The 24,375-nt window shown below is 42.8% G+C and overlaps 1 pseudogene; it reads left to right on the forward strand.

Annotated features, from left to right (window-relative positions):
- LOC100139903 (nucleolar RNA helicase 2-like) lies at nucleotides 1-24,142 on the forward strand (annotated as a pseudogene).
- The last annotated feature ends 233 nt before the right edge of the window (nucleotides 24,143-24,375 follow it).

Consider the following 24,375-nt stretch of genomic DNA (forward strand, 5'->3'; position numbering starts at 1 on the left):
ATGTGCAGTGTTCTCCCCTCTCAGGAGCTCCGCAGGGCAGTGCTGGTCCCGTTTCACAGGCACGTCTCTGCAGCCCCGGACATGGGAGGGCTGGAGAAGGACACTGGTCCAGCTCCTTCCCTCATGAAAGACAAGCAGCTGATCCAGCTGCCTTACCTTTGTGGGGTCTCCTGGCATGGGGGCTGAAATGCAGGGCCGATTCCTGCAAGGGTGGAGAGCTGTCTTTGAGGAATGGACAGCCTTCCGCAGTGTTTGCTCCAGAACCACTTGGGAGCAGCTAAGCAGGGGCCCTGCTCTACCCAACAGAATATCAGTCTTTACTGGAAACATACAATTCAGTGACATTTCCGGCTCATAAAATTCAGAGTCTCCAACTTCCTGTCTGTTCCTCCGAGGGCTGTGCTTCTGGCACGGCCAATGTGTCTTCAGCGGGATTTCACAGGCAGAATGTGATCTGCTGGCCTGAATTGCTGTGAACCCTGAACACATAATCTCACAAAAATGAAAACAGTCTTCCCTTAGTTGGAAGATTATATTGTAATATTATGGAACATATAGCATCTGTGCTAACGATTTCTATAAGCTATCTCCTGTGATTATTTCAAAAAGGGCTTACAGTAAAAGATCCCTGAAACCTATTTCTACTGTATCAGATACATTCTGAATTTTTGCACAACCAGAGGGCCAAACTCAAGCTCAGCAACATGTATGTTAAATGGATGAAGTCTCTTCCCTCTGAACCTTGAAAAGGGCTGAAGCACTGGGGAATAATGATTCAGTTGACTTCATGTTGCTCCTTAAGACTTTTGGCATCATTACAGCAAAGCCACATTTGACTCAGGAATAAAGTTCAATGACTGTTTCTTACAAGACTCCTGAAAATTAAAAAAGGATACAGTAAAGGCAGGCAAAGAAGTAAAAATTACAGACAGTCACAGAGAAGAAAGCTTCAGAACCAGGTACAGCCTGTCCTCGGTGACTCACTGAGTAACTGTCTCTGCACATTTATAACAATGGCTCTGTGGGACCTGAGCAGACCCTTTCGGCGGCTCCGTCTCAGGACCTAAATTTGCCCAATCAGCCTAGCCGCAGTTCAACTCTGGAGCTTGCTGTCAAAATGCAAAATATCTGGAAGGATTTCCACATCAAAACACTGCCAAATGTGAATTTTTGCTCAGAATGAATTTGTAAGTGAGAAGAAAAGATGCCAGATTGGAGAATTTTCAAGAAACACTCTGCTCACTTGTTCTCAACGTCAGATTTCCAGGCTGTGGATGATCCTACATAAACTCAACTTCTTATGGATAAAGGACAGACAGTTCCATGAAACAGGCTTTGACTGTGGGGTCCAGGTGCTTTCTAAACTATTAACTTTACACCTTAATGATTCTTTTAGAACAAGGTTAGAAAAAAAGTGAAAGTCCGACTCTTTGCTACCCCATGGACTATACAGTCTATGGAATTCTCCAGGCCAGAATACTGGAGTAGGTGGCCTTTCCCTTCTCCAAGGGATCTTGCCAACTCAGGGATTGAACCCAGGTCTCCCACATTGCAGGCAGATTCTTTACCAGCTGAGCCACAAGGGAAGCCCAAGAATACTGGAGTGGGTAGCCTATCCTTTCTCCAGCAGATCTTCCCGACCCAGGAATTGAACTGGAGTCTCCTGCATTGCAGGTGGATTCTTTACCAACTGAGCAATGAGGGAAGACCAGAACAAAGTTAATGTCACATCAAACTATTGGGTTGCTTAATTAGTAGCTGTTACTAAAGAAATTAGACATTTATCCACCAAGGAAAGATTAATTCATGTTGTTGATAAGCCTGTTTAAATAGTAATAATATTTTACTTTTACATCTTGTGCCCTCTACATATTAATAACTAGATATGAAGGTGCCGTAGGTATATCAACTTTTGGGGAAGGCATAGTTGATTTACCATATTATATCAGTTTCAGGCGTATAGCATAGTGATTCACAGTTGTTACGAGGTTATGCTCTATTCATAGTTACTATAAAGTACTGGCTATATTCCTGGGTCAGGGAACTTTTAGCTGGTTTATTGTATACCTAGTAGTTCACGCCTCGTACTCCTCCATTCTCCCTACGTTGCCCCTCCATCACTCCGGTTCCCACTGGTAACCACAGTTTTGTTCTCTATATCTGTGAGTCTGTTTCTTGTTATATTCACTAGTTTGTTTTATTTTTTAGCGTCATTTAAATGTCTTTCTCTGACTTATTTCACTTAGCATAATACCCTCCAAGTCCATCCATGTTATTGCAAATGGCAAAATTCAATTCTTTTATAGCTGAGTAATATCAATGGTTGGAGAAGGCAATGGCACCCCACTCCAGTACTCTTGCCTGGAAAATCCCATGGATGGAGGAGCCTGGTAGGCTGCAGTCCATGGGGTCGCTAAGAGTCGGACACAACTGAGTGACTTCACTTTCACTTTTCACTTTCATGTATTGGAGAAGGAAATGGCAACCCACTCCAGTGTTCTTGCCTGGAGAATCCTAGGGACAGGGGAGCCTGGTGGGCTGCCGTCTACGGGGTCACATAGAGTCAGACACGACTGAAGTGACTTAGCAGCAGCAGCAGCAGCAATATCAATCGTATATACACACCACATTGTCCTTATCCATTCATCTGCTGATGGACACTTAGGTTGCTTCCATGTCTGAGCTATTATAAGCAGTGCTACAATGAATACTGGGGTGTGTGTTTTTTTTTTCCCAATTACTGTTTTGGTTCCTTTTGGGATACATGCCCAGGAGTGGAATTGCTAGACCAAACAGTAGCTCTGTTTAGCTTTTTGAGGATCCTCCATATTGTTTTCCATAGTGGCCGCATGGGTTTACATTCCTACCACCGGTGCACAAGGGTTCTCTTTTCTCCACATCCTCACCAACACTTGGCATTCGTTATTATTATTTTTTTAATGACAACCATTCTGACAGGTGTGATGTGGTATCTCATTGTGGTTTTGATTTGCATTTCCCTCATGATTAGAAATACTGGGCCTCTTTTCATGTGCCTGTTGGCCATCTGTGTGTCTTCTTTGGAAAAATGTCCCGGATAAACTGAAGATGATGCATCAAGAAGGAGCAAATGAGAATTTTTTTCCACTTTGTCCAGCTCCACTGGCCCTGAGAGGCAGAGCCCTTTGTCCCTGGATTCTGGGTAACACAGTGTACACAGAGGCAGCAGCTGAGCCATGCAGGCAGTGAGGCACTCTCCTACCCCACCCCTAAGGACAGGGCAGCATCTTCCTGAAGAAAAACAGCCTCCTGTTGGCAGGACCTGCCATGTGCCGTCCTTCAACGAGGACTTCATTCAGGCTGGCAGGGGGGCCTATCCAGATCCCCAACTGTTGTGGGCTGAATGTCCAGTCCCCCTAAAATTCCTGTGTTGAAACCTCATACCCGAGGTGATAGTATTAGTGGGTAGCATTTGCGGGGTGACTGCAGAGCCTTGCGATAAAAGCAGCACTGTTTTGTAACAGAGGCCCCAGAGACCATGCCATGAGCACACAATAGGCCTTCTGCAACCCGGCAAAGGGCCCCCACCAGACCCTGAATCTGCTGGTGCCATGACCCTGGACTTCCCAGGCCTTAAAAATGTGAGAAATACATTTTTGTTGCCACCCAGTCTCTGGTATTTCCTTTTTTTACAGCAGCCCATGAGGGGAAGACACCAACCTTCCTTCCACTGCCCCCCTTCACCCCTGGATGTGTTATGCTCCCCCACTTGGTGCTTCTACACAAATGCTTTCTCTGACCAAGTCCTACCTGTTCTCCAAGATCTGTGATGTCCCCAGGTCCTCCCGCTGCCCTGCACCCACCTCTCTGGGATCTCTGTTCTGCAGTGCAGTGCTTTCTGTACCTACTGTCGTGGGTCTCCTCCCTCCTCCTCAGGGCCCAGCAGCAGGGCCTGAGTGCTCTGTGGGAGTGGAAGAAATACATAAATACAACTGGGGTGCACTTGTAGTCCCACGAGCTCTTGCTGAAATTCACCATTTGGAATATAAGCAAAGCTTCTCAACACACTTAGGCATGATGTCCTGAAGTTGACCAGATGTTGGACATGGGCTTTGCTGATCAAGTGGAAGAGATTTTATATGTAGCATACAAGAAAGATTCAGAAGAAATCCCCAAACATTGGTCTTTTCTGCAACTTGTCCTCATTGGGTGTATAATGTTGCTAAGAAATACATGAAACCTACAAATGAATAGGCAGTCCCGATTGGTAAAAAGACACAGAAAAGAGCAATAACTGTAGAGCCTCTGGCTATCAAGTGCCACTGGACTGAGAGGGCAGCAGTTACTGGGGACGTGAGCTGAGTGTACAGTGGTTATTAAGGGTGCACTATCACATTTTGTGAAACGAAGGAAGAAACCCAGTTGTCACACAATGTGGCCATAAAGCAGGATGCCCAGTCTTTACATGGAGACATTCCATAGAAGGAAGGGGAAATCACCCTGAAAGGTTTTAGAAACGATGATGTTGGAGTTCTGGTTGCAACCAATATTGCTGCACATAGGTTAGACATCCCTGAGGTTGATCTGGTTGTTCCAAGTTCTCCACCAAAGGACGTGGAGTCCTACATTCACCATTCTGGGTGAACAGAGCTGGAAAGACCAGAGTTTGCATCTGCTTTTATCAGCACAAGGAAGAATACCAGTTAGCCCAGTTCAGTTCAGTTCAGTTTAGTCGCTCAGTCGTGTCCGACTCTTTGCGACCCCATGAATCACAGCACGCCAGGCCTCCCTGTCCATCACCAACTCCCGGAGTTCACTCAGACTCATGCCCATCAAGTCAGTGATGCCATCCAGCCATCTCATCCTCTGTTGTCCCCTTCTCCTCCTGCCCCCAATCTGTCCCAGCATTGGAGTCTTTTCCAATGAGTCAACTCTTCTCATGAGGTGGCCAAAGGACTGGAGTTTCAGCTTTAGCATCATTCCTTCCAAAGAAATCCCAGGGCTGATCTCCTTCAGAATGGACTGGTTGGATCTCCTTGCAGTCCAAGGGACTCTCAAGAGTCTTCTCCAACACCACAGTTCAAAAGCATCGATTCTTCGGCACTCAGCCTTCTTCACAGTCCTACTCTCACATCCATACATGACCACAGGAAAAACCATAGCCTTGACTAGACGAACCTTTGTTGGCAAAGTAATGTCTCTGCTTTTGAATATGCTATCTAGGTTGGTCATAACTTTCCTTCCAAGGAGTAAGCATCTTTTAATTTCATGGCTGCAGTCACTATCTGTAGTGATTTTGGAGCCCCAAAAAATAAAGTCTGACACTGTTTCCACTGTTTCCCCATCTATTTGCCATGAAGTGATGGGACCGGATGCCATGATCTTCGTTTTCTGAATGTTGAGCTTTAAGCCAACTTTTTCCCTCTCCACTTTCACTTTCATCAAGAGGCTTTTGAGTTCCTCTTCACTTTCTGCCATAAGGGTGGTGTCATCTGCATATTTGAGGTTATTGATATTTCTCCCGGCAATCTTGATTCCAGCTTGTGCTTCTTCCAGCCCAGCGTTTCTCATGATATACTCTGCATATAAGTTAAATAATCAGGGTGACAATATACAGCCTTGACATACTCCTTTTCCTATTTGGAACCAGTCTGTTGTTCCATGTCCAGTTCTAACTGTTGCTTCCTGGCCTGCATACAAATTTCTCAAGAGGCAGATCAGGTGGTCTGATATTCCCATCTCTTTCAGAATTTTCCACAGTTTATTGTGATCCATGCAGTCAAAGGCTTTGGCATAGTCAATAAAGCAGAAATAGATGTTTTTCTAGAACTCTCTTGCTTTCTCCATGATCCAGCAGATGTTGGCAATTTGATCTCTGGTTCCTCTGCCTTTTCTAAAACCAGCTTGAACATCAGGAAGTTCACGGTTCACATATTGCTGAAGCCTGGCTTGGAGAATTTTGAGCATTACTTTACTAGTGTGTGAGATGAGTGCAATTGTGTGGTAGTTTGAGCATTCTTTGGCATTGCCTTTCTTTGGGATTGGAATGAAAACTGACCTTTTCCAGTCCTGTGGCCACTGCTGAGTTTTCCAAATTTGCTGGCATATTGAGTGCAGCATTTTCACACCATCATCTTTCAGGATTTGAAATAGCTCAACTGGAATTCCATCACCTCCACTAGCTTTGTTCATAGTGATGCTTTCTAAGGCCCACTTGACTTCACATTCCAGGATGTCTGGCTCTAGGTCAGTGATCACACCATCGTGATTATCTGGGTCATGAAGATCTTTTTTGTACAGTTCTTCTGTGTATTCTTGCCATCTCTTCTTAATATCTTCTGCTTCTGTTAGGTCCATACCATTTCTGTCCTTTATCGAGCCCAGCTTTGCATGAAATGTTCCCTTGGTATCTCTAATTTTCTGGAAGAGATCTCTAGTCTTTCGCATTCTGTTGTTTTCCTCTATTTCTTTGCATTGATCGCTGAAGAAGTCTTTCTTATCTCTTTTTGCTATTCTTTGGAACTCTGCATTCAGATGTTTATATCTTTCCTTTTCTCCTTTGCTTTTCGCTTCTCTTCTTTTTATAGCTATTTGTAAGGCCTCTCCAGACAGCCATTTTGCTTTTTTGCATTTCTTTTCCATGGGGATGGTCTTGATCCTTGTCTCCTGTACAATGCCACGAACCTCAGTCCATAGTTCATCAGGCACTCTATCAGATCTAGGCCCTTAAATCTATTTCTCACTTCCACTGTATAATGATAAGGGATTTGATTTAGGTCATACCTGAATGGTCTAGTGGTTTTCCCTACTTTCTTCAATTTCAGTCTGAATTTGGCAATAAGGAGTTCATGGTCTGAGCCACAGTCAGCTCCTGGTCTTGTTTTTGCTGACTGTATAGAGCATCTCCATCTTTGGCTGCAAAGACTATAATCAATCTGATTTCGGTGTTGACCATCTGGTGATGTCCATGTATAGAGTCTTCTCTTGTGTTGTTGGAAGAGGGTGTTTGTTATGACCACTGCATTTTCTTGGCAAAACTCTATTAGTCTTTGCCCTGCTTCGTTGCATATTCCAAGGCCAAATTTGCCTGTTACTCCAGGTGTTTCTTGACTTCCTACTTTTTCATTCCAGTCCCCTATAATGAAAAGGACATCTTTTTTTGGGTGTTAGTTCTAAAAGGTCTTGTAGGTCTTCATAGAACCGTTCAACTTCAGCTTCTTCAGCATTACTGGTTGGGGCATAGACTTGGATTACTGTGATATTGAATGGTTTGCCTTGGATACGAACAGAGATCATTCTGTTGTTTTTGAGATTGCATCCAAGTATTGCATTTCAGACTCTTTTGTTGACCATCGTGGCTACTTCATTTCTTCTGAGGGATTCGGGCGGGTCATGGTGGAGAGATCTGACAGAATGTGGTCCACTGGAGAAGGGAATGGCAAACCACTTCAGTATTCTTGCCTTGAGAACCCCATGAACAGTATGAAAAGGCAAAATGATAGGATACTGAAAGAGGAACTCCCTAGGTCAGTAGGTGCCCAATATGCTACTGGAGATCAGTGGAGAAATAACTCCAGAAAGAATGAAGGGGTGGAGCCAAAGCAAAAACAATACCCAGCTGTGGATGTGACTGATGATTGAAGCAAGGTCCGATGCTGTAAAGAGCAATATTGCATAGGAACCTGGAATGTCAGGTCCATGAATCAAGGCAAACTGGAAGTAGTCAAACAAGAGATGGCAAGAGTGAATGTCGACATTCTAGGAATCAGTGAACTAAATTGGACTGGAATGGGTGAATTTAACTCAGATGACCATTATATCTACTACTGCAGGCAGGAATCCCTCAGAAGAAATGGAGTTAGCCCAAGTGGAGCAAAAAGTGAGAGTTAAATTTAAGCGAATAGGTATTCCTTCTGCAGCAGAGATAATAAAAAAGCTTCTAGCAAAGGTGCCATCAGGCTCTTGGACTCTGTGCCTCCCACTGCAATTGGTCACTTCAAGCAGTCAGCTGAGAAGCTGATTGAGGAGAAGGGAGCTGTGGAAGCTTTGGCAGCAGCCCTGGCCCAATTCTCCAGTGCCACATCAATAGATCAGCGCTCCTTGATCAACTCAAATGCGGGCTTTGTGACCATGATCTGTGATGCTCAACTGAAACACCAAACATTAGTTATGCTTGGAAAGAACTTAAAGAGCAACTGGGTGAGGATATTGATTCCAAAGTGAAGGGAATGGTCTTTCTCAAAGGAAAGCAGGGTGTTTGCTTTGATATCCCTACTGTATCAGTAACAGAAGAACAGGAAAAGTGGAATGATTCATGGCGATTGGAACCTTTCTGTGGCCACAGAGCAACCAGAGCTAGAAGGACCATGAGAGCGATGTCACAACAGGGGGAAGGCAATTGGGGCTTCAGGGGACAGCGCGAGAACAGCCGAGGTGTCAGGGGACAGTGGGAAAGAAGTAAAAGCTTCAGAGGACAGCAATCAGGAGATGGCAACAAAAGTAACAGATTCCAAAACAAAGGCCAGAAGCAGAGTTTTAATAAAGCATTCCGACAGAAATTTGAAGAAAAGGATTTATTTGGCAAAAACAACTGTGTTCGGCAACATGGGACTGAACATTGTTTTTCATACAAAGTTAAAAGCACACTGTTATTTCCTTCCTAACCACTTGCCCAGAGTCCATCTCTTCGAGAGAGGTAAGCTTCATCTAAATTATTTAATCTGTGGTGACTGTCAGTTATAACTTTATTGCTACTTCTATCTTGGGTATTCCTTTGGAAAAAGTGTATGGATTCATTACATATTCTAATATATTGTCTATAGATTATAAGATAAAGTCAAGCATGTATCTGCTGATACTTTTTTAGTTGATCTGTCTTTTATACTTAGAATGTCTCTTAGTAGGCTTCCTGGTGGCTCAGATGGTAAAGAATCTGCCTGCAATGCAGACCTGTGTGTCAATCCCTGGGTTGGGAAGATCCCCTGGAGAAAGAAATGCCAACCCAATTCAGTATTCTTGCCTGCAGAATTCCATGCACATAGGAAGGAGCCTGGCAGCCTAGAGTCCATGGGGTCACAAACAGCTGGACGCGACTGAGTGACTATCACTCACTCTTTGCTGTTGCTCAGTTTGCCCAGTCATGTCCACCAATTTGCAACTTCATGGACTGCAGCAGGCCAGGTCTCCCTGTACCTCACCATCTACTGGAGTTTGCCCAAGTTCATGTCCATTGAATCGGTGATGCCATCCAGCCGTCTCATCCTCTTACGCCCTCTTCTCCTTCTGCCCTTGACCTTTCCCAGCATCAGGGACTTTTCCAATGAGTCATCTGTGCACATCAGATGACCAAAATACTGGAGCTTCAGCTTCAGCATCAGTCTTTCCAGTGAATATTCAGGGTTGATCTCCCTTAAGATTGACTAGTTTGATCTCCTTGCTGTCCAAGGGACTTTCAGGAGTCTTCTCCAGCACCACAGTTCAAAGGCATCAATTCTTTGGTGTTCTGGCGTCTTTATAGTCCAGCTCTCACTGGGAAGACCACAGCCTTGACTATGTGGACCTTTGTCAGCAGAGTGATATCTCCACTTTTCAACACACTGTCTATGTTTGTCATCACTTTCCTGCCAAGAAGCAATCATCTGATTTCATGGCTGCAGTCACCATCTGCAGTGATTTTGGAGCCCAAGAAGAGAAAATCTGTCACTACTTCCACCTTTTCCCCTTCTATTTGCCATGAAGTATGGGGGCTGGATGCCATGATCTTAGTTTTTTTAATATTTAGTCTTAAGTCGGCTCTTTCACTCTCCTCCTTCACCCTCATCAAGGCTCTTTAGTTCCTCTTCATTTTCTGCCATTAGAGTGGTATCATCCGCATATCTGAGATGCTTGTTGCTTCTCTCACCTATCTTGATTCCAGCTTGTAACTCATCTAGACCAGCATTTTTCATGATGTGCTCAGCACATAGGTTAAACAAATAGGGTGACAGCAGACAGCCCTGTTGTACTCCTTTCCCCCTCTTGAACCAATCAATTGTTCCACACAGGGTTCTAACTGTTGCTTCTTGACCTGCATACAGGTTTCTCAGGAGACAAGTAAGATGGCCTGGTATTCCCATCTCATGATCCACACAGTCTAAGGCTTTAGTGTAGTCAATGAAACAGAGATAGATGATTTTTTCACACTCCCTTGCTTTCTCTATAATCCAGCAAGTGTTGGCAATTTGATCTCTAGTTCCTCTTTCTTTTCTAAACCCAGCTTGGACATCTGGAAGTTCTTGGTTCACTCTCTCTGTTGGTAAAAGGTGACTTTTAAAAAAGATACAATCAACACATGGAGAAAGATACAATGATTGTCAAAGATTTTAACTTATTAATCAAAGAATCAAAAAGAAATTACAGTTGGCTCAAATGAAAACTGGAAGAATATTGGCATTAATTTATAAATTGAAGCAAAATGGAACTACACCCAGGGAATGCACATGTGTGTGCTCAGTCATATACAACTATTTGAGACCCCGTGGACTGTAGATGCTCCTCCATCCATGGGATTTCCCAGGCAAGAATACTGGAGTGGGTTACCATTTCCTTCTCCAGGGAATCTTCCCTACCCAGGGATTGAACCCATGTCTCCTGTGTCTCCTGCCTGTGCAGGCAGATTCTCTACCACTGAGTCACCTGGGAATCCCACCACAGGGAATAATCCATAGCAAACTACTGGACACAATTGATTTGTATTTCTGTGGACAAAAATCATGGATCATTACCAGTTTTTTGTTTTTTTACAAATTAATGAGTTGTAAAATAGCATAAAGACAGCAAAAGGAGCAGAGAACCTGCAGAATCAGGTTACCCGGACATGTTTCCATCGCATATACCCAGTGAGCTTCTCAGTCCATTTCATAGTTTTTTGTTTTTGTTTTTTTTTTTTACAATTTTTCCTTTTACTGCTTTAAGTTTGAAACTGTCAAAAATGTCAAAAAAAACTTTCAAGTGTTTTATAAATGGCAACAGCAGGGAGATGGCAATTGAAACACCTATTTCAACCATCAGAAGATGCATTTTTTTTTTTTACAATTTTACTTATTTATGTTTATTTTGGCTGTGCACAGACTTTGTCTAGTTGCAGTGAGCAGGCGCTACTGTGTAGCTGTTGTGGTTTCTCACTGCGGTGGCTTCTCTCATTGCAAAGCACGGGCTCTAGGGTGTCCAGGCTCGATAGTTGTGGTGCACCGGCCTACTTGCCCCTGGGCATGCGGGTCCTGTACCAGGGATTAAACCCATGTCCCCTACATTGGCAGGTAGATTTTTAACCCCTGGATCATCAGGGAAGCCTGATACATTTAGTTTTGAAAGCAGTATGTGAAAAAAGCTATTCTAGATTAAGGTGGAAAAAAAAAGGAAAAAGTGAATTCACTGTAAGTTCAGATGTATCTAAAATAATCAGATACATATGCATACAAGTTAGCACTATCAAAAAATTTTATGAATTTGGAAGTAATCTAAAATATATTTCATAAATCTTTCTGATGTCTCTTCAGGCATAAAATTACAGTTTGAATGGGTAAAAAGAAGCTCTGTGCAAACCAACATGATGAGTGTCCTCAACTCTGCATGTTGAATTTCTTAGACAACTGGAAGGAGATGTCAGTTACAATCAAAGCTAGAACACAGTCCAATGGCTTTACATGAAGCATTTGCAGCCTCCTCACTTGTCAACAGACTTTCTTTCTTGGGTTATAAATATTCCATGTGTGTGGTGGCTGTGTTCCCTGTCAACTTGGTTAAGCTGGAACTATTTTTTTAAATATAATTTTATTTATTATTTTTGGCTGTGCTGGGTCTTCCTTGCAGGCTTTCTCTAGTTGCAGAGAGCGGGGGCTACTCTCTAGTTGCGGTGCCTGGGCTTCTCAGCTCGTTGACTTCTCTTGTTGTGGAGCACAGGCTCTAGGGCATGTTGGCTTCAGCAGCTGTGGTGCAGGCTCAGTAGCTGCCGTTCCCAGGCTCTAGAACACAGGCTCAAAAGTTGTGGTGCATCGGCTTAGTGGGATGTAGGATATTCCCAGATTAGGGATCAAACCCCTGTCTCCTGCAGTGGCAGACAGATTCTTGACCACTGAGCCACCAGGGAAGCCCTGAAGCTATGTTTTGTGCAGTTCCTTCCCTGGGCTGTCTGGGCTGGGCTGGCCACAGGAGTGGTCAGCCGGAGACCCAGGGGCAGTAAAGGAGCAGCCACTCCGTCTGCAGCTGCACCCCTTCCCAGGTGCAGAGTGCTGGCTCACCTGTGGGGAGGAGGCAGGTATCTCCTTTGGGAGCAGGTGTGAGCACAGCCCTGCGGCAGAGGCACCTCCTTGCCTTCAGATCCTGGCCCATCTGCTTACGTTGTTGCCTGCGTGCTTATCTGCAGCCACGTCAGTATACTCTCATCTTAACAAGGTTAGGTCTTCCAATCTGTGAATATGGGCTGTCTTTCCATTTAGGTATGTCTTTTTTAGTTTCTTTCAGCGATGTTTTCAATATTGTTCAGTCTTTTATTTTTATGCTATTGCAAATGAAATGGTTTTCATAATTTCCATTAAAAATTCTTCATTGTTAGTGTATAGAAATGCTTCTGACTTTTGTGTGATGATTGTATCCTGCCCCTTTGCTGCATTAGGTTCTTAGTTCTAAAAGTTGTTTTTTGGCATTTTTTAGGATTTTCTACATATAAGGTCAGGTCACCAGTGAACAGAGATAAATTTTATTTCTTCCTTTCCAATTTGGGTAACTTTGATCCCCTTATCTTGCCTAATTCTTCTAAAACTTCCAATAATGCATTAAATGGAAGTGACAAAGTGGGCATCCTTATCTTACTGCTGATCTTATGGGAAAAGCTTTCAGTCTTTCACTACTGAGAATGATGTTAGATGTAGGGTTTTCAGACGTGGACTTTATGATATTGAGGAAGTTTCCTTTTATTCCTAGTTTTTTTGAGTGTTTTTTAATCATGAAAGGGTGGTGAATTTGTCTAAGGCTTTTACTGCACCAATTGAGATTACAATGTAATGTTTTCTTCATCCTATTAATGTGGGTATCATGTGACCATACTTTGCATTCCTGGAATATGTCCCACTTGGTCATGGTGTACAATCCTCTCACTATGCAGCTGATTTTAGCTTTCTGGTATTTTGTTGAGATTTTTTGCTTCAATATTCATGAGGGATGTTGGTCTGCAGTTTCCTCTTCTTGCACGGTCTTTGTCAGGCTTTGATATCGTGTAATGCCGACTTCATAACATCCATTAGAAAGTGTTCCCTCATCTTTAATTTTTGGGGAAAATTTGAGAGGACTGGCATTAATTCTTCCCTAAATCCTTGGTAAAATTCACCAGTGAAGCCATCTAGATCTGGGGCTTTTCTTTGTTGGGAGATTTTTTTTTAAATTACTGATTCAATCTTACTGGTTATAGGTCTATTCAGATTTTCTATTTCTTCATAATTCAGTTTCAGAAGATTGTGTTTCTAGGAATCTGTCCCTTTCATCTAGGTTACATCACTTTTTGAGTATACAATTGTTCATGACAGTCTCTTATAATACTTATTTCTGTGTAGTTCGTTACATACCCACTTTTATTTCTGATTTTAATCATGAAAAAAAAAAGTAGTCTTTTTCTTAGTCAATGTAGCTAAGGGTTTGTCAGTTTCATTGATCCTCTCAAAGAACCATCATTTGATTACATTGATTTTCTTGATTGTTTTCTTATTCTCTGTTTTTCTCCACTCTAATCTTCATTGTTTCTTTCTACTAGCTTTGGGTTTAGTTTGTGCTTCCTTGCCTCGTTCCTTATGCTATAAGATTAGGTAATTAATTTGAGATCTTTTTCTTTTTTAATGTATATATTTACAGCTATACATTTCCCTGTTTACACTGCTGTCACTGCATCCCATAAGTTTCGGTAAATTGTATTCTTGGGAAATTAGAAAACTTCCCTTGTGATTTCTCTTTTGACACACTCACTGGTTAAGAGTGTATTGATTAACTTCTACATGCTTGTGAATTATCCAGATTTTTTTCTGTTAATGATTTAAGTTTCATTTGTGATAAGAAAAGATACTTTTTATGGTTCTTATCTTTTAAAATTTATTTTAAAACTTGTTTTGTGACAGATGCTCATCCTGGAGACTGTTCCATGTGCACTTGAGAAAACCGTGGGTGATACTGTTGCTGAGTCCAAGTTGTCCAAGTTGTCCATATTATGTCTTGGTCCTCAATTTCTTTCCCAATCTTCTGCTTCATGGTTGTCTCCATTATCAGAAGTGGGGTGCCAAAGACTCCAACTGTTATGCAGAACTGCTTATTTCTGCTTTTAAGACTCGAAGGAGGAGCTAGTGATGTAAGCTTGGAGTTTATTCAAAGAATGAGGGGGAAGCTGGCCTTCTCTTCTGCCCCACTTTTCCTCTGGTTATAAAAGTGTAGCCCAGTAAGTTCTTGGGGTGGAGCTCTTCTGCCTGCCTGCTCATATCCTTCACAAGAATCCTATACTAACAAATCCACTTCTTACCTCTCACTCTGTCTCTGACCGAATTCCTACTGTGTTGAGACATAAAGAACCTAAGCTTCATTAAGCTGAGTGAGACAGCTGTGTGGTTTCAGTTGGAACCAGAAGACTGATGATTAATATTCCTGAAACATCACCCTGTGACCTCACCACCAGTCAGAAGAATGTACCTGAGCTGGTCCCACACCCTGAGACCCTCACACCAGTTGTTGCCTTAAAAACTTCCCTGAAAGTCCTTGGGGTGTTCAAGTCTTTCCAGCACCAGCTGCTTGTTCTCCTTGCTTGGCGCCTATGACTAAACTCTGTACTTTTCTTCACCACAACCAGGTAGACTGGCTTTGGCGCTCATCAGGTGAGCAAACCTGAGTTTGGCTTGGCAGCATGAGGATTAATTTAGGCTGATTATGTTTAAGGCCCCAAAGACTCAGGAAGAACCTCTGACCTTTCCCCTAACTGCTTAAGGATGTGGACAGAAGATCTTATTCTAGAAGAGTCTTGGAAGCAGTGATAAATGACCAGAGAAGAAAATGTCTTGATAATATGATAAATATTAATATTTTAAAGCCTTTAAAATTGTACTTCTGAAAACTGGAAAAAAATGTTTTACTGAAAGTAGTAAATAATATGTAGGATGGAAGGGCAGTGATTAAAAAGTATGTTTATGTGAAAGGTGTATAAGAAACTAAAAATAGATGTGTTAGCTTCCCTGGTGTCTCAGATAGTAAAGAATTTGCCTGCAATGCAGGAGACCCAAGTTTGATCCCTGGGTCAGGAAGATCCCCTGAAGAAGGGAATGGCAACCCATTCCAGTATTCCTGCCTGGAGAATCCCTTTGACAGAGAAGCCTGGCGGGCTACAGCCTGTGGGGTCCCAAAGAGTCAGACATGATTGAGTGATTAGCACTTTCACTTTCAAAGTAATAGTCATGAGTAAATTATAGTAGAATTATTATTTATCTTTTTTAAAAAGAAGGAATTTAGATATCTAAGAAGTTTATGACTTTATGTCAGATCCTCTCTTTCAGAGTTCTTTGTAACCCTGAGTCCTCTCTCCACTTTTAGCATGCATAGTTCATGTTATTTCAGTTGTTGTCCATTCTTTCCAGTTATGGACATGAAACTTCAAATGTTATCAATGTTCCTAAGAATCTCCTTCATAGTGAGAAAATAACACACTGGAGTAAGAACAAATTCCATCTGTATTATCTTAAGTTTTCATTATCTCCTATTTATTTAGATTTAAGAATACTCCAGTTGCTGAATGAGAGGAGGGAGAATGGACCCAGTGAATTTGAACTTAACACCATGACACCAATCACTGTTCTAAACCAGAGGTGACCTGAGAGTGCCCACCACTAGGGTGCAAGTGCTTACTTGTGGAGCTTGGGGCCTGAACAGTCAGCTCACAGTAGATGGTGAAGGATGAATCTACTCTCACCCCACAGCTCTGCCTGCTTGGACACTCCAGAAAGGATGCTGTAACCCAGGGCTGGTTGGAATGGGCAGCAGAAACATGCAGACCTACCCCTGGGGGGCTGCTCTCAGCAGAGCACAGCCAGCGGTAATCCAAATCACAGGTGATGGGCTCTCAACAGCCTGACTGAGGACAGGTGAGCATCAGGATGCACTGGCAACACACTGCAAGGAGCCAGCAGGGAGGACGCTCAGCTGCAATGTACTGGGAGGAAAGGGGTCCACGTAGGAGCAATGGCCAGGGCACAGACCCAGAACTGACTCTGAATCTACACTGTTGAACAGACAGTGGGTAAGCACATGGACCATACGTGAAAGAGCACAGAGGAGTGGAGACCTAGAGGCGAGCATGGGAGATAAGGAAGCAGGCATGGGAACAGACCATGTGGAACCTTCTAGTCAACTGCAGGAACCTTAGCTGAGGACAAGGAAAGCCACTGGTAAGGTTTTTACAAAATCTTTTTTTTTTTTTTTTAAAGCACAGTCTAGGTTTGTAATACAACTGAGTGATTTTCCATATATCTCCCTGCCCCAACCCTGCATAGTCCCACCGCCTGCCTCCGTTATCAACACCCTTGACAAGATGGTAAACTTGTCATAATTAATAAATGTACACTGAAACATCATAATCACCCAAGTCCACAGTTTATATTAGGGTTCACTCTTGGTGTTGTTACTCCATAGGTTGGATGAGTGTATGACACAAATCCACCACTACAGAATCATAGAGTAATCTCACTGCCCTAAAGTCCTCTGTTTATTTATCCCTACCTCTCCCATTACTTTGAGCAACCACCCATCTTTTTATGGACTCCACAGTTTTGACTTTCATAAAGTCAAACCGTATGTAACCTTTTTCAGAGCACCTTCTTTCACCTAATATGCAGTAATATGCATTTAAGTTTCTTCCAAGATTTCATAGCTCATTTTTTTTTAAAGCACTGAATAGTATTCCATTGTCTACAAACATCACAGTTTATGTATCCATGCACCTAGTAACATTGGTTGCTTCCAAGTTTTGGCAATCATGAAGAAAGCTACTATATTAACATGTAGGTTTCAAGTGAACATAAGTTTTCAGCTCCTTTGGGTAAGTATCACAGAGTAGGCAATGGCACCCCACTCCAGTACTCTTGCCTGGAAAATCACACAGATGGAGGAGCCTGGTAGGCTGCAGTCCATGGGGTCGCTAAGAGTCGGACACGACTGAGCGACTTCACTTTCACTTTTCACTTTCACGCACTGGAGAAGGAAACGGCAACCCACTCCATTGTTCCTGCCTGGAGAATCCCAGGGACGGAGGAGCCCGGTGGGCTGCCGTCTATGGGGTCGCACAGAGTTGGACACGACTGAAGTGACTTAGCAGCAGCAGGGTAAGTATCAAGAAGCAAAACTGCTGGATTATATATGAAGAATATGTTCAGTTTTGTAAGAAACTGCCAAACTTCTTCCAAAGTGGCTGCACCTTTTTTTATTGCCACCAGCAAAGAATGAGAAGTCCCATTGCTCTACATCCTCAGTGGCATTTGGTGCTGTCAGGGCTCTGGGTTCTGGCCATTCTAAAAGGTGTGTAGCAACATCTCATTGCTCTTTTAGTTTGCCTCTCCCTGATGACACATGACGTGGAGCATCTTCTCATGTGCTTACTTGCTATTAGTATTTCTTCTTTGTTGAGGGGTCTTCTAGGATCTCCAGCTCATTTTTTTTTAACTAGGTTGTTTGTTTTCTTGTTGAATTTTAAAAGTTCTTATATGGGGAACACATGTATACCTGTGGTGGATTCATTTTGATATTTGTCAAAACTAATACAATTATGTAAAGTTTAAAAATAAAATAAAATTTAAAAAAAAAAAAAAACTACAATAAAAAAAATAAATAAATAAAAGTTCTTATATTTTGGATAATAGTTCTTTATCACATGGGTCTTCTTTAAATATTTCTCCTGCCGGTGGCTTGTTTTTACATTCTTTTGACAGTGTTTTTTGCAAAGAAGAAAAATTTTAATTTTACTTAAGTCCAGCTTATCAGTTCTTTTATGGATGGTGCCCTCAGGGTCCTATCTAAAAAGTCATTGCCAAACCCATTGCCATCTAAGCTTTTCCCATGTTAACTTCAGGAATTTTATAGTATTGCATTATATACTTCAGTCTGTGATCCATTTCAAGTTCATTTTTGTGAAGGACATAAGGTCTGTGTCCAGATTTTTTTTTTTGCATCTGAATGTTCAGTTGTCCAAGTACCATTTGTTGAAAAGACTCTTTCCTCCATTGTACTGCCTCTGTTGTCTGTCAAAGATCAGCTGACTCTATTTATAGAGGTCTATTTATGGGATCCAGAGAAGGCAATGGCACCCCACTCCAGTACTTTTGCCTGGAAAATACCATGGATGGAGGGGCCTGGTAGGCTGAAGTCCATGGGGTCACCAAGAGTCGGACAAGATTGATCGACTTCACCTTCACTTTTCACTTTCATGCTTTGGAGAAGGAAATGGCAACCCACTCTAGTGTTCTTGCCTGGAGAATCCCAGGGATTGGGGAGCCTGGTGGGCTGCCGTCTATGCGGTCACACAGAGTCGGACACGACTGAAGTGACTTAGCAGCAGCAGCAGCATTTATGGGATTGCTATTCTGTTCCAATGATCAGTTCTTTCACCAAAATGATTTTATCTTGAATACTGCATCTTCATAGTAAATCTTGAATTTGAGCAGTATCAGTCCACCAATTTTGTTCTTCCCTAATATTGTGTTGGCTGCCCTGGATCTTTGCCTCTCTAAACTTTAGAATCAGCTTGTCCACATTCACAAACTAACTTACCAGGATTTTGATGGGGATCACATTGAAACTACAGATTAATTTGGAAAGAACTGACATCTTGACAATACTGACTTCTAATCCATGAACATGAGATATCTCTCCACTTATTTTAGTTCTTCTTTGATTTTGTTTATCAGTTTTTGCAACTTTACTCAGATAGATATTATATGTTATTTGTTAGGTTTGTACCTAAGTGTTTAATTTGGGGGGTACTTATGTTAGTATTATGTTTTTAACTTCAAGTTGCAGTTGATCGGAGAAGGCAATGGCAACCCATTCCAGTACTCTTGCCTGGAAAATCCCATGGATGGAGGAGCCTGGTAGACTGCAGTCCATGGGGTTGCTAAGAGTCGGACAAACTGAGCGACTTCACTTTCACTTTTCACTTTCATGCATTGGAGAAGGAAATGGCAACCCACTTCAGTGTTCTTGCCTGGAGAATCCAAGGGACGGCAGAGCCTGGTGGGCTGCCGTTTGTGGGGTCGCACAGAGTCGGACACAACTGAAGTGACTTAGCAGCAGTTGATCATTGCTGATATATGAGAAACTGATAGACTTTTGTATGATAACTTTGTATCCTGCAACCTGGCTATAATTGATTATAGTTCCAGAATTTTTTTGATTTTTTTCAGATTTTTTTACACAGAAAATCATGTCATTGGCAAACAAATAGTTTATTTCTTTGGTTTCCAGTACCATGTTGAAAAGGATCAAGGATTGAAATGGTGTCCCTTGCACTGCAAGGCAGGTTCTTAACCACTGGATCACCAGGGAAGGCCCTTCCTCTATTCCTAGTTTACTGACAGTTTTTGTCATGAATGAATCTTGAATTTCATCATATGCTTTTCTGTATCTATTGATATGATCGTGTGTTTTTTGTTTTAACCCGCTGATATCATGAACTATATTAATTGATTTTGAATGTTGAAATAGCTTTGTATCCGTGAGATAAATCCTACTTGGTTGCAATGTGTAATTCTTTTTATATATTACTGAATCTATTTGCAAATATTTTGTTGAAGATTTTCTATCTATGTTGAAGACACAGATCACAGTTTTCTTATGTCTTTGATTTTGGTAGTAGGGTAATGTTGACCTCATAAAATGAGGTAGAACATATTCAGTTTGTTTTCTCTGAAACAGACTGTAGAGAATTGGTGTAATTTTTCCCTTAAATGTTTGACAGAATTTACCAGTGAACACATCTGCGGCTGGTGCTTTGTTCTGAAAGGTGATTAATTATCTTCTTCAATATACACAGACCTATTCATACAATCTGTTCTGTCTGTAAGCTTTGGCAGACTATACCTTTCAAGGAATTAATCCATTTCATCTGGGTTGTCAAAAGTGGGGCATAGATTTGTTCATACTATTCTTTTATTAGGGTTTCCCTGGTGGCTGAGATGGTAAAGAATCTGCCTGAAATACAGGAGACCCAAGTTCAACCCCTGGGTTGGGAAGATCCCCTGGAGAAGGGAATGGCTACCCACTCCAGTATTCTTGCCTGGAGAATTCCATGGACAGAGGAGCCTGGTGTTAAATTTCCCTTTAAGTATGGCTTTCACTGTATCTCACAAAATTTGGTAAGTTGTGTTTTCATTTATTTAAAAAGCTTTACAGCAATCCCAAGAATTCCCTGGCAGTTCAGTGGTCAAGATTCAGCGCTTTCATTGCCAGGGTCTGGATTCAATTCCTAGTTGGGGAACTATGATCCCACAAGCCTCACAGTGTGGCAAAGAAAAAAAAAAACAAAACAAAAACGCTTTCTCACAATCCCTATCAAAACACCAATGGTGTTTTTCACAGAACTAGAATAATTCTAAAATTTGTAGAGAAACAATAAAGACCCTGAATAGTTAAAGCAATCTTGAGAAAGAAGAACAGAGCTGGAGGCAGCATGCTTCCAGCCTTCAGACTACACTACAGAACTACATTAATCAAAACAGTATGATAGCATCAATCAGTCCTCACCCCTCAGCTGCTGATGAGGCAGCTGAGATCTACAGAGGCCCGAACAGTCAGATAATGCTGAAGACAGAGCTAGAACAGGTCTAACAACTCCCGTTAGATGAGCTGTGTGGGACACACCAGTGCATTCCCTTTCTCCTGGACTGTCTGCTTCCTCCTCCGCCCCAACCTAGGGTGCACAGGGTAAAAGCACTAACAAACACCACTGGCTTACCAGGAGGCTGATGTACAGATGCTTCTGCCAAAACAGTTAGTTCAAATAAACTTTTTGACAAGCATCCCAGCCACCACCCCCCAAAAAAACCCATAAACAGTATGAAATGGGCACAAACACAGGCACATAGATCAAAGGGACAGAATGAAGAGCCAGTAATAAACCCACGCACTTAGGGTCAATTAATCTACAACAGAGAAGGCAAGAATATAACTGCTTATTGTTATTGTACATTAGCTTATCTTATAATACTGAGTAACCATTACCATACATCAAAAAAGTTCACTGACTCCCAAAATATATGGAGACAGAATAGCACACTTCTAAATAACAGCAGAGGCAAAGATAAAAAAATCTCAAGAGAAATTTACAAATTTATTTTAAATTCAGGCAGAGTTGATTTACTAGTTTCAGGTGTACAACATTGTGATTCTAAATTTTTATGTTATACTCCATTTAGAGTTATTATAAAACATTGGCTATATTTCCTGTCCTGTCCTTGTAGTTTATTTTCTACATAGTAGTTTGTACCTCTTAATCCATTCCCCCTATCTTGCCCCTCCTCCTTCCTTCTCACCACTGGTAACTACTAGCTTATTCTCTACATCTGGGAGTTTGTTTCTGTTTTGTTATATCTATTTCCTTGTTTCATTTTTTAGATTCCACCGGAGGCCTTACAAATAGCTGTGAAAAGAAGAGAAGCGAAAAGCAAAGGAGAAAAGGAAAGATATAAGCACCTGAATGCAGAGTTCCAAAGAATAGCAAGAAGAGATAAGAAAGCCTTCCTCAGCGACCAATGCAAAGAAAGAGGAAAACAACAGAATGGGAAAGACTAGAGATCTCTTCAAGAAAATTAGAGATACTAAGGGAACATTTCATGCAAAGCTGGGCTCGATAAAGGACAGAAATGGTATGGACCTAACAGAAGCAGAAGATATTAAGAAGAGGTGGCAGGGATACACAGAAAAACTGTACAAAAAAGATCTTCATGACTAAGATAATCATGATGGTGTGATCACTCACCTAGAGCCAGACATCCTGGAATGTGAGATCAAGCGGACCTTAGAAAGCATCACTACGAACAAAGCTAGTGGAGGTGATGGAATTCCAGTGGAGCTATTTCAAATCCTGAAAGATGATGGTGTGAAAGTGCTGCACTCAGTATGCCAGCAAATTTGGAAAACTCAGCAGTGGCCACAGGACTGGAAAAGGTCAGTTTTCATTCCAATCCCAAAGAAAGGCAATGCCAAAGAATGCTCAAACTACCGCACAATTGTGGGGGTTCTTCTGTCCTTTCTATTCTCTGTGCCAAGGATCAGACCAATGAAACTGTGAGCACCGGTCAGATATTTAGCAAATTTTCCAGCAGGCAATGAAGGGGATTCCTTGGCACGTTTTCCCCACTGCTTTTTCCTCCTGTCCTTCAGCTCTCTCCCGGGACTCAAGCCCAGCCAAAACTAATGAAACTCAGGCTCTGATGTCTCATTGCAAAAATTCATTGAGAGACAAAGCGATAAGAGGTGGATTTGTTAGGATCCAGAGAGAAGCCCCACTCCAGTACTCCCGCCTGGAAAATCCTATGGACGGAGGAGCCTGGTAGGCTCCAGTCCATCGGGTCGCTGAGGGTCCAACACAACTAAGCAACTTCACTTTCACTTTTCACTTTCACGCATTGGAGAAGGAAATGGCAACCCACTCCAGTGTTCTTGCCTGGAGAATCCCAGGGATGGGAGTCTGGTGGGCTGTCGTCTATGGGGTTGCACAGAGTCGGACATGACTGACCTGACTCAGCAGCAGCAGCAGGTCTTAGTTGTGGCACAGGGGCTCTAGAGCACGTGAGCTCAGTACTTGCAGCTCAAGGCTTAGTTGCCCGTCGACATGTAAGATCTTAGTTCCCTCACCAGAGATTGAACTGCATCTCCTGAATTAGAAGGTGGATTCTTAACCACTGGCCCACCAGGAAAGTCCCATAATGTCATTCTTTTAAAAGGGTGAGTAATATTCCATTGCACACATATTCTGCATTTTTATCCATTCATCTGTTGATGGACACTTAGGTTGCTTCCATATCTTGGCTACTATTAAGAGTGTATTAGTTTCCTATTGCTGCATATTATCACAAAATGTCCTTGCTCAAAACACTAAACATTTGTTATCTCAATTTTTGAGGGTCAGGAATGGGGTGACCAGATGGGTTCCTCTGTCTCAAGGTCTCTAGCAGAGTAGCCATCAAGATGTTGGGGCAGGCTGAAGACCTGACTGGGGAGGATCTGCTTTAAAGCTCAAGCCATGTTTGTTGACAAGATTCAGCTCCTCAGGCTGTTGAACTGAGCTCCTCACATCGTCAAGTTTATTGACCAGAGACTGATCTCAATTCCTTGCCATGCGGGCTTCTCTATAAGGCAGCTGTCGTAACTGACAGCTGGCTTCCCTCAAAGGGAGGACTGGAGCAAGGGACAGCAATGCATGCAATCTAATTTTTTTGGCCCAGACCAGGGCTGTGGGATCTTAGTTCTCTTAGTTCCCTTACCAAGGTTCCAACCAAGGGCCCCTGGCAGTGAAAGAGCTGAGTACTAACCACCGGCAGGGAATTCCCGGCCATCTAGTCTTCTAAAACAAAATCTCCGAAGTGATTACCTCCGCCACCCCACCTCCCCACGCTTCTGTTATTTTATTCGATGGAAGCTGGTCAGTAAACAGCGCACACACAAGGCGAGAGGATTATAAAGAACAAGACAGGAAAGCCAAGCGGGGAGCCACGATAGTTTTCCACCAGAGTGAAAAGTAACAGAGCGCCCAGCAGTGTCACTTCACCTTAGGGGGGTAGCTGGGACCAATTGGGAAGAAGCAGCAGCTGACACTAAACGTTCAGAACTAAGACTAGAGCCTGTCTTCTCCCCAAGCCTCGGTCGTGCTAAGGCATGGGTAAATGAGTGCACAGGATGGAAAGAAGAGGTCCACCCAGCAGGGACCACCGCCCTGCGCAGAACAAGTTCCACTGGGGCTGGAGCTCGGGCCGCGGGGAGGGAGAGATCGGCGTGCCCCAGGAAAGTCGTATCCTCGGGGGTCGTCCTGGCTGTCACGGCCGGGAACCGCCCCGTGCCAGTGGCCGCCCAAGCCCCGTGGGCACCTCAGCCCGCCGGACGGAGTCATGCTCCCTAATCACTCAGAAACGGAAAGAACTTTCTAGAGTCACAGAGACTTTAATCATGTTTCTCCAGGAGGCCTATCTCAAAAGAAAATATGAATACGGCGGCTTAATTCTAAGGTCTCTTTAAACATTCTGTCACTCCTTGAATCATTTTCTGCAGAACCGTCAACGCCCCGGTCAGGGCCTCATTTCTACAAACACTTGGTGTACCTCAACACAGACGCCACCCTCTCCCAGACAGAGG

This window comes from Bos taurus, chromosome 14 (assembly GCF_002263795.3).
Source record: "Bos taurus isolate L1 Dominette 01449 registration number 42190680 breed Hereford chromosome 14, ARS-UCD2.0, whole genome shotgun sequence".
Taxonomy (NCBI): domain Eukaryota; kingdom Metazoa; phylum Chordata; class Mammalia; order Artiodactyla; family Bovidae; genus Bos; species Bos taurus.